The sequence below is a fragment of the Lissotriton helveticus genome, chromosome 2_1 (genome assembly GCF_964261635.1).
Source record: "Lissotriton helveticus chromosome 2_1, aLisHel1.1, whole genome shotgun sequence".
NCBI classification, from domain to species: Eukaryota; Metazoa; Chordata; class Amphibia; order Caudata; family Salamandridae; genus Lissotriton; species Lissotriton helveticus.
The window spans coordinates 1,872,275,755-1,872,294,808 of NC_136059.1; the positions used below are offsets into that span (position 1 = coordinate 1,872,275,755).

The following is a 19,054-nucleotide window of genomic DNA, read 5'->3' on the forward strand; positions in this document are numbered from 1 at the left end:
GCTTGTAACCCGTTTATGCTTAGTATTGTCATGTTTTTTTTTACATTGCTGTATTATTTTAACTCAATAAAATTCTTTTGAACTCTTAAAAAAAAAATATATATATATATCTTGCATTCTTCCTCCGAGACAAGGCCAGCAACTACTCATAGTAGGTTTCTGTCTGTGACAGGGTCTTCACGTTGAGAAAAAGTGTATAAAATTAGCACCAAAATGTATGGATTTTAGCATTACATGCTCCAACTGTCCAGGGGAAGAAGCTCTAGTCTATTGAACATGCAATTTGCTCATATGGATGCTTGCTGGTTATGTTTACATTAAACGTGATAGACTTCTATGTGCTATTTTAGAAGTTGTTAGACAATGAATGTTTGATGTTGGTTAATAGAAAACTCTATATGCAAGAACCGATTTTGATGAAATCCTGTTTTTGTGATAAAATGCATTCCCTTTGTCAGCTCATAATGTTTTAGAAACCATTAGGAAATAATTCACAAATAGAAGAATAATGGCTGTAGAAAAATGCCTTTTAAAAAGCTTCGGACAATTTGTACTTTGCTCAAGTGATTGTTATCGGAAGACAGTGAAAGAGAACTAATGAGATTTTTTATAAATAAAGTACAACAAAAGTCTGAATGTCAAGTTTCCTTTTTATTGAAAACTATGCAAATGTAATGCTGCTCAGGTATCTTTTTTCCTCTGTGGAATGCAAAAGTAGCAGTTAGGAAAACATATGCAAAACAGACACCAAATGATTGACAGCAGTTAGTTTCCCGCTGTGTTATACAACTTGCAGTGTTTGATTTTCCACTGTACATTAATACCTAAAAAACAAAGACAACATGCCAGTGGGAGTGGCCATTTCCCTGTCGACGGTAACAATGTTAGTCCTGCCCAGCACCCTCGCTCTTACATATACTATGAAACTCCCTACCAGAGGTAGTCAGTGTATCTCACACCTTCCTTCCCCCCTTAAAGAATGCATCATATTGCTGTTGATACATTTACATACAACACAACTTACATAGGATTTAATAGGTCAATAGGATTTAAGTAAACAAAGTTGCCCTAGTGTACATGGTCACAATAACATAACATGTGTATTAGTAAAGCGCACGTATCACCCAAGGGTGTCAAGGTGCTGAATACAGATATTTCAACAATCAAGAATAGTGTAGAAAAATGACCATTTAAGAAGCTGTAACATTTCGACAACGGCATACGGTTTTAAGACACCTTCTAGATTATTTTGAAAGGAGCAGGGCTGGCAAAAAGATGCTGCTTGGGATAAATAGTCAAGGGCTAAGAAATGTTGGAAAGTTTTATTTCCCAATAAAATAAAAACGGCACCATTTTAGTACTTCTGTATGTTAATGCCTTGTTGACTCAACAGAAATATTACCCTTTCAAATACTTTTCCCCACCTTCCATAGTATAGAGTCACATTCACATAGCTTTTTGAGTTTTACTCCAGACTTAGGCATTACTTATTTGTAACATTCCATGAATAAGAGCCGTTTTAACAGACAAAAATGTTAATCAGGCATAATGGTTTGGGAGTAATTTACATTTAAAACAGTAGTAGGACACAACTACTGACAGAAAAAAATATGAATTGGGTCTGTATGTTTATCATTGCTTTATTTTCACTGCAAGTTATCACTGCCTCTTAAATAGACCAACATTACAAGACAGAAGAGAGGTAGGTCAAGACAAGAACATATTCAAATCATAAAATCAACTCTCAACGAGAACAAGGCGAGGAAAATGTAGTTTGCGCTTCTCATTTAGGGATTGAAATTATAATAAATGATAGAAAGGCATTTCATTAAAGGGATGTATGACGGTACGACGCGTACCGTCACAACGCGTTCTCTTACAACGCGTCCCTTACAACGCAAGTCGTTACAACGACTTGCGCTGGGGGCGCGGATTTAGAATAGTATAATTGACTATTCTAACACCAGTCCCCGTGGACACTAGGGAAGGTGTTGGAATAGTAAATTTACTATTCTTAATCCTGTAGCGCCCTCCAGCACAAGTCGTGGTTACGACTTGCGTTGTAACGGACGCGTTCTAAAAGCCACGCAGAGTAAAATCTGCGTGGTAAAGGATGTTTCCCTCATTAAAGTACTATATTACACGGCTGATAGCTATTTAACAAAGAGCAGTGTGTTTTAAAAATCTATAACTCAGAGCTCTGTTCAATTAAGAGTGAGGCCCAGCAGCTAATGGAAAGCCTAAATAAATATATCTGTAGTAAAATGTTAAGTAGTGCTTTGCATGTGCCCTAGGTTCTTAATGTCATTTTATCCTTACTAAAGCTTTGCTTTAGGCCCAGAACTCTTCCATGGCATTAAAGAGCCTGTATGCATGTTTTATATCCTATACATGCACTGTGAAATAAGAAAAATGCTTCACTATGCAACTGAAATAATTTATTACAACTGACTTGTGACTTTACATGGCTGCTGGCAGAACCAGCAAACCCCGGGAAAAGTAGCTCCTTTGCAGGATATCAAGTGCAACTCAAACAATTAGAGGAAGGGTGTTCTTCAGCTCTATCTCTTTTTCTTTCCTAAAAATTCAGACATTGACGGAGAAGGAGGAATTTATGCATGTTTTGTTCTTTATGCACTACTTGAGTTCACCCATAACAGGATCTCTCTGCATTTTAAACAACAAAAGTCAAATTTGTTGTGACAAATTACAAGCTAAATATCGGTGTGTTTATGTTTACAGCACTTGTTCCACATGTATTCTACATATCTGCAATGAGAATATCTTCATCGTAAGTAGCAAGCGTCTGAGGCTCCAGCTATGTGTAAGGCAGAATTTTATGTTCAGATTCCCAGCCGCCAGAATGACTGTTACAGGCTGGTATGTTCACATGGAATTTCGCCTATTGTGAGTTAAACCCTTGGAATGGGAAATAATTGTGTAGACACGAAATTCATGTGTGGACTTCTGTATGGTATTCCCTATTCCAAGGAATTTAACACACACATGCAACAAGCTCCAAGCAGGTGTTAAATGTGTGTAGGGAGGATATGGAAGGAAAGGATATTTCTAACAGGGAGAACATTGCATACCCTCCACCCCGGCAGAGAAAAAGGATAACAGGGAGTAGGGAATGAGGCTGGGCTGCTGTTGGAGCCACAGACGGAAATAATATTGAGTGCTATAGGCTGGTGTTTCTCTAGGTACAAGAACAACAGACCAATTGTGGGGATTGGTTCACAAAATGGCGAATAATAGTGGGTTGCAATAACTAAAATATTAATGAGGTAGGTTAGAAATTGCTACCCAATATGACTCACTGTCATCACAGGGATGGTGGCCTGCTGAAATCAGCAGACCACCATATGCCAGTGATTGCTCTTAAATAAAGCAATATTTTTGTAATTCAAAACTGGATGCATTAAAAAAAAGTTACAAGTTTTCCAAATTTTTTTTTAGACTAGGTATTGGCAATGATTTTTGCAGATTACGCAAAGGGGAAAGGGTCCCTTGGTGACCCCTTGCCATTTGCGTATGGGTTACCGTTACCTTTGTGTAGTCGGTTAAATATTAATGATTTGTGACCTAGTATTATTAACTTAATAACACATATCATAAGGAATCACTATTTGGAAGGGACTGCCTGGATACAACCCTTCCAAATACTGATTCCGTATGGTTTCCTAAACCCACTTAACGATTCGGAAAACTTTTTGAAAAAGGGTTTTAGAGTGTGCAACCCCTCTGATTTACAGAACAATAGAGTTTGTGAATGCTTAAACCCTTTGTACGTCTGACCCTTTGGATAGTAGCTGCTTTTCTAAAAGTTGTAAGGGAAATATTTATGACAGTTCAGTGTCAATGTGCAAATCTACCTCGCCATTATTTTAAAAATACAAAACCAATGTGACACAAATGTATAAAGCCTCTATCCTGATTAACTAGATGCATGTTCAGTTAAGGTTTCTTGCAGCATTGTGGGCTTGCAAGACAGGAAGAGTATGTTCCATATATTTTGAGGTGTTATTTTGGGTACAGGGTTTGAGGAAAGTTGCAGGAACAATATTACAGGGGAGTAAGAAAGTCTAGGTTTGTGAATTCTTTACTGAACAGAATTGTTTAAGGATTTTTCCTGTCTTTGGTTTTCTCGATGGGGCGCTGTTATGGGAATAGTTGTGTTTCTGTTATGAGAACACAGTGTATTAGCGCCATGTGCTGCAGAGAGAATGTATCTTCTACAGCCAACATGGCGGCCCTTCTATAGCTGGTGCATTGATTTGCTGGTCTTTGGTAAACATTTTAGAACACAAAAAGACAATGAGTGGGTATTAAATTGAAGTCCTTCTGGTAGAAATACTGGAAAGAGAAATACCTATTTTTGACCATGTGCAGTTAAGCTTTTGTTAATGGCAGTAAGATAGGTGAGTTGATCAAGAGAAACTGTTTAGCTAACCATTAATTAGTATCTGAGTATTATATTAGGTTCTATCCTTGCTGAGATATAGAGTAGAACATTTGTATTTGCTCTTTCCGGATTGTCCAACACCTTCTTTACAGTACAACAGATATTGGCTTCTTTCTCAACATACCTAAATAGATTGTCATGCCGCAGGTCAAAGGATAACACTTCAGGTTTACTTTATGTTTGCTACTCTTTGGTTGCTAGTGGTGCTTCAAGTACATAAATAAAGTAAAGCAGTAGTACTACCACCATATGGAACAAGTTATAGCAGCAAGTTCCATAGCAAAGAATGTACGTTTTAAAAAGTGCTCCAGCTTAACTCATTCCACTACTAAAGATCTCATTTTAACAAAGCGGAACCGCGCTGCTTCATGTAGGAAAGCTAGGATGGCAGTAGTCTTAAAAATGTATTTACAAATATGATAAACACTTTAACAATGACTTCAGTAAAAATATTATAATACCGGTTGAGGAATGAAATGTAAACACTTCATCCTCAAAAATACAGATATTTAAAGTAGTAAAACACGATTCGACGTTTGATAAAAATTTATTGTAATCTTGCTATAAAAGCTCAGGTAGGAAAAAGTGCTGTGTCCCTGCTCCCAGCATTGTGCATGTTTACTATACTTATTCCAACCATTCCATGGCCGTAGCTTTAGGGCATAAGTAAAGTGAAATTAAATTTTATGAATTGAGGACATAAAAATGTTCTTGAAAATTAGCTTATAAAAGAAGCTCACATCATTGACTAAATGGTTTTCACAGTGAGTTGTAAACACGGAAGATGCTTTTTCCCATAATGCACGCTGTTTAAATGTAGGGGGAGGAGTTGGTCTTTTTTTTTAAGTTGCATGTACTCCACATAGAATCTCCTTAGCAGCTTAACACCTGATGTCTGATGAATCTGAAAAGAAAAAAATGAAAACGTGTATGGCAACAAATCAACGTGGAGTTTAATGACATTTAATTCCTGGAATTAGTGCTTTACAGAGAATTTATTTCACAAGCATGCTCGATTCGTGTATGAATTTTAGAGAGCCCACTCCAAATTGCGATATATATCAGTAGATACATAGACTATTTGTGCGACCTGCTCTCCACAATTTTCAACAAATCTATTTTTTTTAAAACAGTTTTCTGATTTTATTATATTAAAAAGATAGACTAAATCGGCCTATATTGGTGGTAACATAACACATAATAAAAGATTGGAAATAGAATCTCAAAGTTCGATAAGAAATGGAAAACAGTCAATTTAATTTGAGTTTTTTTTAAATGGCTTGAGAAAGTTCTGAGTAAACAATAAATGAGACCCACTTCTCATGAAAGTATAGAATTTGAAAACAGCCAAGTGCAGCCAGGCTTGTAGCATACTGATGTAATGCGCACTAAGACCCTTGTGGTTCTGGGCGGACTCTGAAGAGGAAACAAGTAATATGCGGGGAGGTATTAGTGTGTGGATAATGTGATGTAAAGTGCAGTGTGTGAGTGTATGCTGAAGAGTAAAGTAATACTTGATAGCAGCTCCCGTGTGGGGTAATTCATCTGCATGCTCCTGGGCTGGGGTAGGAGCTACAACTAGCTACGAGTAGGGAATATGTGCCTGAGAGGATAAGAATGCTCTGCTTGCGAGTTTGCAACAATACCGTAAACTGCTTACGCATGCTACGTGTGCTAAGAATCGATGCAGAGTGGTCTTCAACTAGGACATGTGGAGTTGAAGCCCTGCTCAAAGCCATACACGGCTGCAGAAGAAATTGAAGGCCCTACAGAGGAGCATATTCAAAACACCTGCCAAACCCACCGATGAGTTGGTTGACAGAGACACTGCACAGCGCCTTAAATACAGAGCAACTTATCAAACGAAACCAGAGATAATGGTTACGTCAGCAAGACACAAGAAACTGAGAACTTGCTCACTGTCACAGGCGATTGAAGCATATTGCAACGCATGCTTTGATGACAACTTCTGCTTGCAAGAGTTGTCAGAGACAGCATGCATCGCAATTGCCTGACCATGGCAACAAATGGTGGCAGAAGAAAGCGTGAAATACACTGCTGCCATGTTCCTGAAGACACCATCGTCTTTTGACACTTCTAAGAAACAGAATATTTGGGCCAGGTGGGCCATGTGGATCGAAACCTTTGATGACTTCATATATGCACTACAGGAGGAAGATGACAAGGAGATCAAATATTTGAAAACCTTGCAGGTGATGGAGTGAAAAGCAAGCACAAGAATCAACAAGACACACGTAAGTCAACATCTTTAAGAAAAACAAAGCTATTCTTCCGATGTGGATTTTCGTTTCCCCATGAAGGTAAATGCCCAGTCAAAGGACAAATCTGCAAGATTGTAGGAAACAGAACCATTTCATTACTATGTGCTAAAGAAAAATCAAGTGTGTCATAACAGCAAGAAAATATGGATGCAAGAACGTTCCACAAGCAATCTCACAATGTCACTAAAACCAAAAAGCAACATCAGCTACGACAAACAGAAACCTGGCAAAATAAATCATCGTCAAGCTTATAGTACAAAGGCTCTTTGATGTCATAATTGAACACCAGGAAAGAAGATGGGTGTGTGCTGATGATATCTAGGAAAGGATGGCGTGCACATGTGGGATAGGCAGCTTACCAAATAAAGCAATAAACTTCATTTGGACACTATCTCAAAATCACACTGAAAGTGAACGATCAACCAGTCACTTACATCATAGACAGTGGTGTGTTGATTAATATCATGGCAGTGAAAAAGTTCAACAGCTTATCCCCTGTGCCCTGCACAGTCCACACAGTCCGTCAGGCAGAAATGTGTATACCTGGATCGCTTATAAGCCATTGCAAAGCCAAGGGTCATTCACAGCGACAATGCAACAAAAAAAGACATTAGAGCGGGCCACCATTCATGTTCTACAGGGGACTAAGTTGAATGCCTGCTCGCTCGGTTTTGCCACTGCTGCTGACATGGGGTTGATATCCCTCAACTCCAACCTCTGTACTCAGTCTGGGATCACAAGCTGATTCCCGTTGTTGTTCCTTGGCCTGGGAAAACTGAAGAAAATGAAAGTAAAGCTTCATATCAATGAAGACATTTTCCCTGTTGCTCAGCGACACGTAGAACTGCTTTTCATCCACAAGAAGCTGTATAGAAAGAGTTGGAAGCACTCTTAAAACATGACATCAACGAATGCTACATAGGCCCCATGCCATAGGTGTCACCCATTGAACTACAGTAAAAAAGATAGTTGCGGAGCGGTGCACATTTGCGTTGGTATGCGCCAGGCAAACAAAGCCATTGACATGGACAGACACCCTGGTCAACAAATAGCGGACATGATCATGCAATTGAATGGAGCCAAAGTGTTCTCCCGTCTTGACCTGAAAAAAGGATACCATCAACGCGAGTTGGAAGAGAACTGCAGATACATTACCACCTTTTGGGCTTATGTTGGTTTGTTCAAATATAAGAGACTGTCTTTTTGAGGTATCTTCAGCTGCTGAGATACTTCCGGATGTTATTCGCCGAGTAATCCAACCTGTTACGCATGCTTTCAATTACAGTGATGACATTATGGTTTTTAGGAGAACACAAGAAGAGCATGACAGAGCCCTATGACAAGTGTGCCAGTTACTAGCTAATGCAGGTCTCACTCTGAATGCCGCAAAGTGTGAGTATCACAAAACAAAACTCAAGTTTTTTGGGCACATATTCTCTGATAGGGGACTGACTCCTTATCCAGACAGGATGCAAGCACCGTCATCCACTTGCTTCCCCATCTCCCCAGATGTTACAATGCTGCGTTCCTTTCTAGGCATTCCCAGTTATTGCTCAAGATACATTAGCAACTTTGCTACAGTGAGTGCCCCATTGAGAGCCTTGACAAAGCGTAATATACTGTATCAGTGGTTTCCGGAATGCGACCAGTGTTTTAAAGACATTAAGCATGCAATTAAGAATGAAACTAAAATGGCCTACTTTGATCCCAAGTTACATACCAAAATAACGGTTGATGTAAGCTCGGTAGGGCTTGGGTCAATCCTTGCTCAACACAGTGGCCATCCGAATGCTCAGACGCACATTGTGGCCTATGCCAGTCGAAACCTGTCTGAAACAGAACATGCCTACTCTCAGCCGGAGAAGAAGAGTCTGGCTGTGGTGTGGGCATGCAAACATTTTCAAGTATTCCTCTATGGAAAAGGATTCACTGTCATCACAGATCACCAGGCGTTGGTTACAATTTTTGAAAACCCAAAGGCTAAGATGCCTGCTTGCATCAAAATCTGAAAAATTACTTTTCAGCAGTGCAGCAATCTTGTCACAGTTTGCCCTTAAAGACAGCTGAAGCATACCTTAACTTTATTGTGGAATCCACCACACCAGAAGCTCTAACTGTAAAACAAATCATTGCTGCCACTTATGCAAATAAAGACATGACCATTATCAAAGAACTGTACAGGATGAGTATGCAGTCACCCAAGAAGGCGTAATACTGAGAGGCTCGACAATCGTCATACCTGGGAGCCAAATACAGACACTGAGCAAGCCCATGAAGGACACCATGGTATCATAGCCACCAACAGAGACTTAAGAGATCAAGTGTTGTTTCCTCGGCTAGAGGAGCTGAAGGCTTGTCACATTAGTAACTGATTGTCCCCCAAGGGGACGCAGCACCTAGTGACCCTCCTGTCCATGCTTGAGAGAGGGTTGCAGTTGACTCTCTTGGGCCTTTAGGAACAAATATTCACATTTTCCTTTGGTGGAAGACCTATCTTCAACAACCATGACACAGTCATAGAACGGCTTGATGACAAAGGGGAATATCCCCCAAATCCTCAAATCTGAAAATGGCCCACCCTTTAACATCAAAGAGCTCAAAGAATTCCTTGTCTGATTCAACGTCAAACATTAAAAGAGTACACCCCTCTTGCACCCTCTCACCTCAAGCCAATGGTATACTTGAACGATTCATAGGCACCCTCAAGAGTGTCATTCAATGAGCGTCGATGGAGAGAATCAATCTGAACCAAGCTCTATCCCAGGCCCTCCGGGCCTATCAATCAACTGCTTACTCCACAACTGATGGGAGTCCAGCCACCTTGCTATTGGCAAAGCCATCTGAACAAAACTATCTCAGTGGACCCCGGATTGATCAGTGAACACTGACAAGGTTTGGGGTGCCAACACGACTCGGAAAAGCAAAACATGCAGATCAGCGCTGCAATGCCTAGTAGATAGTCATTGACAAAGGAGACTGGGTACTGGTTAAGCAGAGACAAAGATGGAACACGGACACTCCTTTTGCCACTGATCCTTTACAGGTTGTGGCCTGCAAGGGACATATGGTGACAGAACATCATCCTGGGCAATTCATTACTCGGGATATATCATATTTTAAACACCTAATGCAACACTTGTTGAGTTCCTAAACCATATATTAGGCAATCCTGCCAGCAGGTCCGACTCAAGTGACTGAGCCTATGTCGCCGTTGATCGCTCAGGGCAGACCTCAATCACCTCGGATCACCTGAGCCAGCAGACAAGTGCGAGCGCCTCACCAACTAATCAAGGAAATGTAATTTTTAGTGATGTCTGCCACTTTTTATTTAACAAAAGGGGAGCTGTGGCATATGGATGTCATGCACACTAGGACCCTCGTGGTTCTGGACGGGCTCTGAAGAGGAAACATGTAATATCTGGGAGGTGTTAGGGTGTGGTTAATGTGAAGTATGATGTAATGCACAGTGTTTGAGTGCATTCTGAATAATAAAGTAATGCTTGATAGCAGCTACTGTGTGACACAACTCATCTGCATGCTTCTGGACTGGGGAAGATGCTACAAGCCTCATTGCGTCAACACTGTTGCCTCTCTAAATCTTTGCCAGGTCTTCTGATAAAAGTAACTTAATGGTAAATTAAAATCTCCTCAGACACAGGGTTTCGCTTGTCACCAGCGCTCACCATCAAGGCATCTGCAGGGTAACTAACGTGCATTCTGATACAAGGACTAAAAGAATCAGCTGGACTCTGGAACAATAATATTCTGTTTCATTAATTTCCAGCAAGGTCATTGGATTAATCATTTATCTACAGAAGAGTTTACTTGTAATACTGGTCAAGGACCTTATGGTATGTTACCTTTTTTTTGTCTTAACATTCATTAGCCAAGGTTTTTGGGTGATGCTCCCCTGCTATGCAGCACTCACCACAAGTGAGGCTGCTCAGACTGTACACCATATCAACTGTGTCTTCATACATACTTATAGGCTGCAAAGGTATCTTAGACGCATGCTGATGTGAAAACACCAGCTTCCGGGTTGATAAACATGTGGCTCGGTACTAATATTGTTTGTCTTCTTGATTCTCACTAAACATTGCACAGCCTTTTTGTTGGATCCTTTTCTATCACTAGCATTATTAACTTGGTGTAACCCTGCCCTCACACTGGCAGGTATACAACCTTCCACTTCATTAATTAAAATTACATCTTCAGCCTCGCCTTCCATTCCTACCTCCAGTACCAGTCATCATTAGGTCAGTGGACCATTCTAGACTGATTTCTTTCGCTGGGTTGTTGGTTCTACTTATTGACTGGAGGGAATTTTGTCCCAAGCATCAATTGTAAGAACCACCTGTTTTTGGCGTAAAAGCCAGGCCCTCCATAAAGTGCTTCATATTCACATGAATCTTCTGGGATCATGACCTACCTGGTTCTAAGTGAGGGCATGGAGCTTAGTCATCTGAATTAAATAATATGGCCATTGCAAGACAGCTACTCATGTGTGCATACTCAGTGGATCTATATGGAGGAAGAAGAGTCAGTTTTGCGATACTAATGACCTCACACACAGTTTCCAGGTCTTGCACCCAGAAAAGTTCAAGCAATTTTGTTTCAAATAACAACATAGCATGGAGTAAACTGGTACACAAATACTGCAGCATTCATCACCATTTATCAATAAACCCTACTGAACTCCGTGGCACACAAAAGTGAATCCAACGCACAGCCCTACAGTTGCTCTAATCATATATGAAGAACAAGGCCATGCTGTTCCACATAGTATATTACAAATAAGACCCCATTTTAGTGATTTGTGGCTTCCCCCAAAGCTTCATCTGCTCACTAATAATTTTCAGACTTCATATGTAACCCTTGAAAGTATTACTAGCAGACATGGGTGTTAGTGTCACAAAAGATTGAGAGCACACCCAGCTACACCTAAGGACCACATCAGGCATGGATATCAAATGGTTGGACATTTGGCTCATATCTTCCAAGTTTCCAAACGAAAAGCAAGCAAGACAGAGATCATCATATTCTTTAACACAAGTATACAGCAGCAGGTTCAAAGATGGCAGGCATTAAATGAACCTGGAAGTCACCACTTCACAACTATCAACAGTGCCAAATCACCTGGCTTCCACATAGGCAACCAACTCAGCATCACAACACACATGCTCCCTTCTCTGAAGCGTGAAATCTTTCCTGCCAAAAGATCAATTCAGAGTGGCTGTATGAGCATTATTCCTATCACACTTTAATAGAGGCTCAGAACCCCTCCCTTTATCCATGAACTGTATTCTTCAGGCTACAGAATGCCTCATCAATGGCCTCTGAAAGTCTGAAGGAGTAACACCTAAACTCAAAGTTATTTACTGGCTCTATCTGCCCATTTGAATATTCTTTCAAAACAATTGCATCTAGTGTAGGACCGTCAATGATTATACATCAACCAATCTGTCTAAAATTGTTGTGTACCTGTACCAGGCTCCATCTATTATTCACTTCAGAAAAGCACCAAGGCTTTCTCTCTTCAAGCAAAACTTCAACTAGTAATGTCAGACCATCATACCTATTAGGACTATGCTCCTTCACTCCACCTCACTTTCACCCACACCGCATTATCCTCCACCAAAGCTTGAATTAAAATGAAGATTTGTGAACTAGCCTACAAAAGGGAGTCTGGAAAATTTGACAGTATTCTAGAGCAAGTGAAGTGTATAACCCCTCTGCTAAGACTGCCATGAAGTTAGTGAACTACCAACTACTCAGGAAAATGTGGGGCTGGGTAATAAATCACAACTGCCCTCAGATTGAACGAGTATACTGTACTGATTCTTCTTTGTGAATTAACTGTTTGTATTCATTTTTGTGACATCTAAAAGGCAAGCGAGAGTCTGCAGAATCATGTGTAGATCCAAAAACTCTTCCCAATGGTATCAGAGCACTTTACATGAGCACTACTTGTGTTATAGATGGATACATTCATTTTGTTAGGGCCAGGGAGATTGAATGATTTGCCCCAAATCACCGGATGTTTAGCGTCCCTGCCGTGGCTCGAACCCGGTTCACCAGCTTTTACACATGATTGGATTCACCAACCATGCTTCATTGTACAATCCTGAATTGTTACTCAGGGATCCCATTCCTGATCAGTGCTCCATTACTCTCTAGCTAGGATTGTGCTCCACAAATCCTGATGCATACACACATACTTGAATCTAATGAGAGGCTACTTGCTAGCATACAAAATACCATGAGTGTAATGATGAAGCTGCCATCATTGGAGCAGATACTGGTAGAAATTGGGAAATACCTAATCAAAGATACAACTTGAGCATTCACGAAAGATTTATTTTGGCTACTGAAATGATAAAGCGAGATAATACATTTAATGTTTGTTATAATATTGGTGGAGAGGCTTATGTTTCGCTATATTGGCTAAAGGATTCATTACAGTGCCATTCCATTCCTACAGGAATGGCCAAACTTTGAAGTGAGAACAAGTATATTTTATTCAGTGCACCCATCTGTTAAACTAAATTTCTCGAAATAGAAACATAGGAATGAGGTATATGAAAAAAACTGCATCACGATTGTTAAAGTAAAGCTATGTAAAAATCTACTAAAACAAGAAAATGCATTATATTTTGGCACAAAAACTTAATAAGCAAAGGTAGAAGGGAAATCTAAATTCACATGTAATATAAGAGAGGAGTCATTAATGCAGGGGTATGCACTGTAGGTCCGGGAAGGCCGGACTCCTGTCAGGTTTTCAGGATAGCCACTGGATGTGTAACTGTGTGCCATTTAGACTGATTGTGTGTACAGTTATTTTACATGGATTATCTGAAAATCTTGTAAGCAACCGTTGTTCCTGACTCTATGCTAGACACCTCTACAATGAAGAGACCTGCCTAATGTTTCAGTTGGTTAAAAAAAAAATTCTTGTGGCATAGGGTTTAGGATTGATGGTAGCAATATAAAGTGGGGCTATGTTTTCAAGTCAGCTGGTTCCTTTGTTCCAGTAGGCCTCATGAATGGTACACAGAAAATTGAATATAATCCTCGTTTCCAGGTGGATCCATTGGACTTCTTTAAAGGATGGCTTCACCTGGTCATGTTTCCAAATGTTTAGGCAGCATTTGGCTGCATGATTTTTCATTTATTTTTTTATTTGTTTTATTCCGGTTTAACACACTACAAAACGGAGCCATTCAGCAATTTCCCCCTTCTTCCGCCCTTCCCCAACTGGTAGCGCACTTGGTTTGGAGTCAGGTTAACTCCCAGGATGTAGCTTCATTCGTCTCTCAGCCCTTTGTGCAGCATAATCAACTCTATTTACCACTTTGCAACCTTCCACCCCTATAGGAGATCCTCCTTCAGTCTTCTCCATGGGCTCCACACCTTGGCAAATGTGCTGCAGCATCCCTGTGCTGTATATATCAGTTTTTTTAGCTCTCATGCACCAGTCCATATTTGCCTCTCTTTGGACCAGTGTTAGCAGTCCTGTGCACCCCCACTTTTGTATAATATTTCGCCTAGCTAACATTAGGGTCACATTGCAGCATGGGAGCGCAAACCGATCAAATGTTTGATACTCTCAAATACTGAGCATCACTACCTGGAGATTCAGCTCGAATGGCTCCTTTAAGGCTTGGCACACCCTATGGCGGACCTCCTGCCAGAACTGAAGTATCTGTGGACAGTACCACAGTGCATGTATGAGTGTAGCGGTAGCCTGTTGTGTGTTTCCCCTAGGAAGCAATCCTTTGCGATTTTGCCCATGGCAAACAGTCGTGATCTGCTGAAATATGCTCAGTGCAGGATTTTGAGTTGAATAAGCCTCGAATCGCCACCGGATTTTTCATTCTTTGCAGCATGCTAGTGTGTTTTTTTCGGGAGCACACATTGCAATACTTCAGTCTAACAGCTTAAGAATGCAATGTCTGTAACTTGTATGATACTGTTTATGGTTCCTTATCAGGATCAGTTCTACCTGGCACAAAATATCTTTGGGACACTTTTAGATGATTCTAAACTGGATATGCGTATCAAATATGTGAAACTTTCAAATAAGTTAAAGAATTCTAAACAATCTTGCACTAACTTAAAAATGGCTGTAAATGAAGAAATGAGTAGGTAAAGCCAAAGACACGATGATGAGTAGTTGAGCGGAAACCGTCAAGGAACTGGATATTTGAAAATGTATTTAATGCAGAGGTTCAGTAATATATTTGTAACATACATTCTTTAGAAGCCAGGCAAAGCCATACACATTATTGTTTTGGATGCTTCTAGTACTAGCAATCGCTAATTATGTTTTAAGGAACTGGTATAATTCAGTTATATTCTGTTCTGATTACCTATTATGAAGCAGTGGTTCAGGAAACCTATTATTTTAATTCTGCTAGGCTGTGGTCTTCTTATGGAGGATGAAGTAATGACAAAATTGATGAACTTTGTAGACAATTATCTGAATTCAGGGTTACATTTAAAATGATGTTGTGTCAGTAGTCCAGTAAGTAGTTTAGACACATAAGAAATGTAAAAGAACTTCATAATTTGGACTGGTAAATAGATAAAAGTATTATTGAGAGATTTATATTTGGACATTATTTTTATACGTGTTTAAATTATGGCGTATCATGCTTTTTATTGTTTTTTTTTTTAAATATGGGTAAAGTTTGAACTGGTTTCTTTAAGCAATAGTTCAATATTTATTTAAATACAACATACAAATTGCAGAGATTCCTATTTAAACTTAAATGATGACCCATGTAAATGTTGTTAAGATGTATCTGGTCGTTTAGATATAGTTAAAACTTCAGCTTCATGGTTGTTTTGGTAAGATTTTATTGAATACTTCATCGTTTTTATGGAAACTTGTCATGTATACTCAAATAGCCAACAGTTGCAGAAGGTTAAAATTTGCACTAGCATACCAAAATACCAGAGCATGAGAGGTACATTCTAAAAGGCATGAATTTATCAACAGTGGCTACAACAGGATTGATGTTGATGTCCAAGCATGAATACCAGAACCACAATTTACATCTGAACTGTCTCTTGGCCAAAACCTTCCTGGTTTTATACCATGTTCAATTGTATAAAGAAATATTAATGTACTCAAAAGCTATCTCCACACAGTCCAACCTGAGAAATTAAAGGGAGCTAATAAGAATAATCCTTTTGCGCAGTTACAACTGATTTAGGCCCTTAGGAATGTCAAGGAACTAGTCTAGGGTGGCATGTGAACCATTATACTCTAGACTACTTTGGTGGTCCAAGAATCAAGTTGTTGGAGTCCTTGGACGTTTTCAGTATTTTCTAGCAATGGAATGTAGAAGGGGTATTAAGAGTCTTCCCCAATCTGGAAAACGCCGACCTAATCATAGTTGCCACTTTTACATCTAAGAGGCGTACAGAGGCATTTAAAGTTGTCTGTGGTGGCAATCGATTAGATGTTCAGAACACACAAATCTTGAATGCTTATTTGAAATCATGTTGGTTTCATGATATTTTGATTATGGTGACAGCACTGCTGTGGGTGACTTCACACTTATTTAAGTTAACATTCTACCAGAATACGGGAGACCCAGTCAAACTAAAGAAAGTAATAAACTGCAAAATTCTGATTGAGAGACTGGCTCCCCCCCACTTCACTGAATGAGAAAGACTTTCTTCTTCATTGGAAATGACCCCTGCATGCAAAAGCTGTGAATGGTTTGGACAAAAGAAATCCACTTTTGATGTCTACAGTTGTCTTTCTCCATATTCATAGACTTCATATCACTTCAAAGGTATGAAGCCAAAATGGTTAAATATAAGGTAATCTTCATTTAGGGGCAGAGATGCAGCTGGCGTGTTCTCAATAAAAACACATTAAAAGTAATCTGCCTCTTTTCCATGCTTCACCAGCCATCTCACGCAATACATTTTTTCATCCATGTATTTTGTGGCACGTTTTACAAGAAGGTGGCTTTGTGAGTGCTGTGAAGCAAAAAGAGCAGGAAAAATAACCCGGATCATCATGGAGGTAACAGTTACTTACTTTTTTGTGTTGCTCTCTCTCCTTCCCAACTCGTTGGCAACCGGATTCTACATGGGACGATGCATCCAGTGAATGATGCTTACAGAAGTCATGTGGGATAGCTCAAGTGGCTGCCCAGAAAAATGTTTGAAATGGGTACATGCCCTTGGAAAGTTTCATTAGTTCTAGTGGAAAAAGCATGCAGCTTTGAAGGAGGTGAAGCCCTACTTGTGTTGTACATTTTTGTTATGCAGAGGAATATCCACAGGGTAAATGAAGAAGACTTGGCAGCTTTGTTACAGGGGCCAAGGCTACCATGGTGATGAAAGGAAGAATTCTTGAAGGTCTCTTTATTTCCAAATAGAATTTACACAACCTTGGCAAATCCAGGTCCATACAGTTTTCTATGATAAGGAAGAATGAAGTGTTGTTGGAACACCAGAAAAACTATTTTTAGGTGTACATAAATATCTCACAGCGCACAAGGGCAAAAATAAGGGGGGGTGTCCTATTTCCTAAGGATCCTTCAAATAGAGATCAGCAATCCTTCCTACAGAAGTCTTGGTGACTTAAAAGGCAATATTTCTTGCAAAGAGTAAATTATAACAAGATGTCATAGACTCAAATGGTTTGTACATTAATGAACCAACGCCTAAATTAAGATCACAAAAGAATGCAAATGAAGAAGACAGCTACATGGTTTCTAATTACTATATTTTTTAGAGAAGACATCTCTGCCTGTATTAGGCAGTCCGAGGTGACAGATGTGTTTGTATACTGAGAACGCTGAGTGCAGACCTTTCTAACAACATACATAATAGCACTATTTATCTCTGGCACGCAAAGATGTGCCTACCGTAGCCTTATACCATTTGTCCTTGAAACAAAAAAGTACAGTGTTTGGCAGGGCTAAAGTAATTTGCCAAGAAATAATAAAATTATATAAGCTGCAGCTCACTATAACCCTTGGTCTGGCATTTGTGTCTTCTCTGTCAATTAGCATGTCCAGTGCTAAATTGTGCCACTTTTTTTTTTTTAAAATCTTTTTATTGAAAATATATAAACAGCAAGGTAAGAATATATTACACAAAGTGTCAATTCAAATGGGGAAGGAATAGGCATTACAAATGAAATCGGCAATCCATATACGAAAGGGGTAGGGGGAGGACAAAAGGAAAATCATACACATATGAATAGGCAGTCAGTATGCGTGGTCAGGGGGAAGGTGGGACATCAGTATTATTCGCAATAGGTGGTGCACAAATATCTCCACGGTGGGTATTCCAGGGTCCCCATATTCTACACCACTTCCGGGGCCGGCCCCGGGCCAAATACACAGTTTTTTCTCGGAACATGCACCAGTCCATATTTTCCTTCCATAATGCGACTGTAGGTGGCTTTTGGGATCCCCACAATTGAGCTATATCGCGCTTGGCGATCCTGTCCCCCAGGGTCGCCCATTGTGTCTGAGCTACATTATAATCCGTGGGTTCCCAGACATTCAATAGACATCGCCTAGCCTCTGGTAAGAGGGCAACCCCCGTTACTTCCTTCATCACATCATGTACCCTACTCCAGTAGGCGGCAACCTCACAACATTCCCGGATAATATAAAGAAACGTCCCTATCTGGCCCCATCCTCGCTTGCACAAACCCTCTTCAGAAAAGGCCATGTGTACCAATCGGGGGCCCGTGACATATACCCTGTGAAGAATCTCAAGTTGAACCAGTCTGAGTCGGGCCGGTATCGCAACCTCCTTGGGAGAGGAGATCGCAGATTGCCAGTCCTCGTCATCCAGTTCAAGGCCGTCACGGGTCCACAAGTCACGAAGATGCAAAAGGAGATCCGACCTATCATTTATTTGTTTTTTATAGACTAAGGAAATAGTACTATCGGGCACATGACCGTCTAACAATCTATCTTCGAGCGGGGACGACTCCGGAACTACCTCTCCCACTGGAAAAACCGACCTCAAAGCATGTCGAATTTGAACGTAACGGAAGTACTCTGAATCAGCTAGTTCATACTCCTTCTGTAGTAGTTCAAACGATTTAATCTGGCCCTTCACCCAGAGGTCACCCACCTTACTGATACCGATGAGATCCTACTTATCAAATCCCTTGGTCTTCCACAGTTTACCCAGTTTATCAGAGCCAAAGAGCGGGGGTCGCCCGAGTCAAGCGGTCTGTCCACCCCATCGAACTAGTTGCATCTCGCCACAAACGCACTGCCGTTTTGGTAGGTCCTGACAAGTCCTTAATCACCGAGCT

The 19,054-nt window shown here is 40.2% G+C and overlaps 1 protein-coding gene across 1 annotated transcript in view; it reads right to left on the reverse strand.

Moving 5' to 3' along the window:
- Positions 1 to 632: 632 nt before the first annotated feature.
- Positions 633 to 19,054, reverse strand: part of MGARP (mitochondria localized glutamic acid rich protein) — a 418,917-nt gene continuing 400,495 nt past the window's right edge. Inside the window, exon 7 of the mRNA XM_078676785.1 lies at positions 633 to 5,369. The gene's annotated coding sequence lies outside the window, so the exon portion shown is untranslated. The remainder of the gene's footprint in view (positions 5,370 to 19,054) is intronic.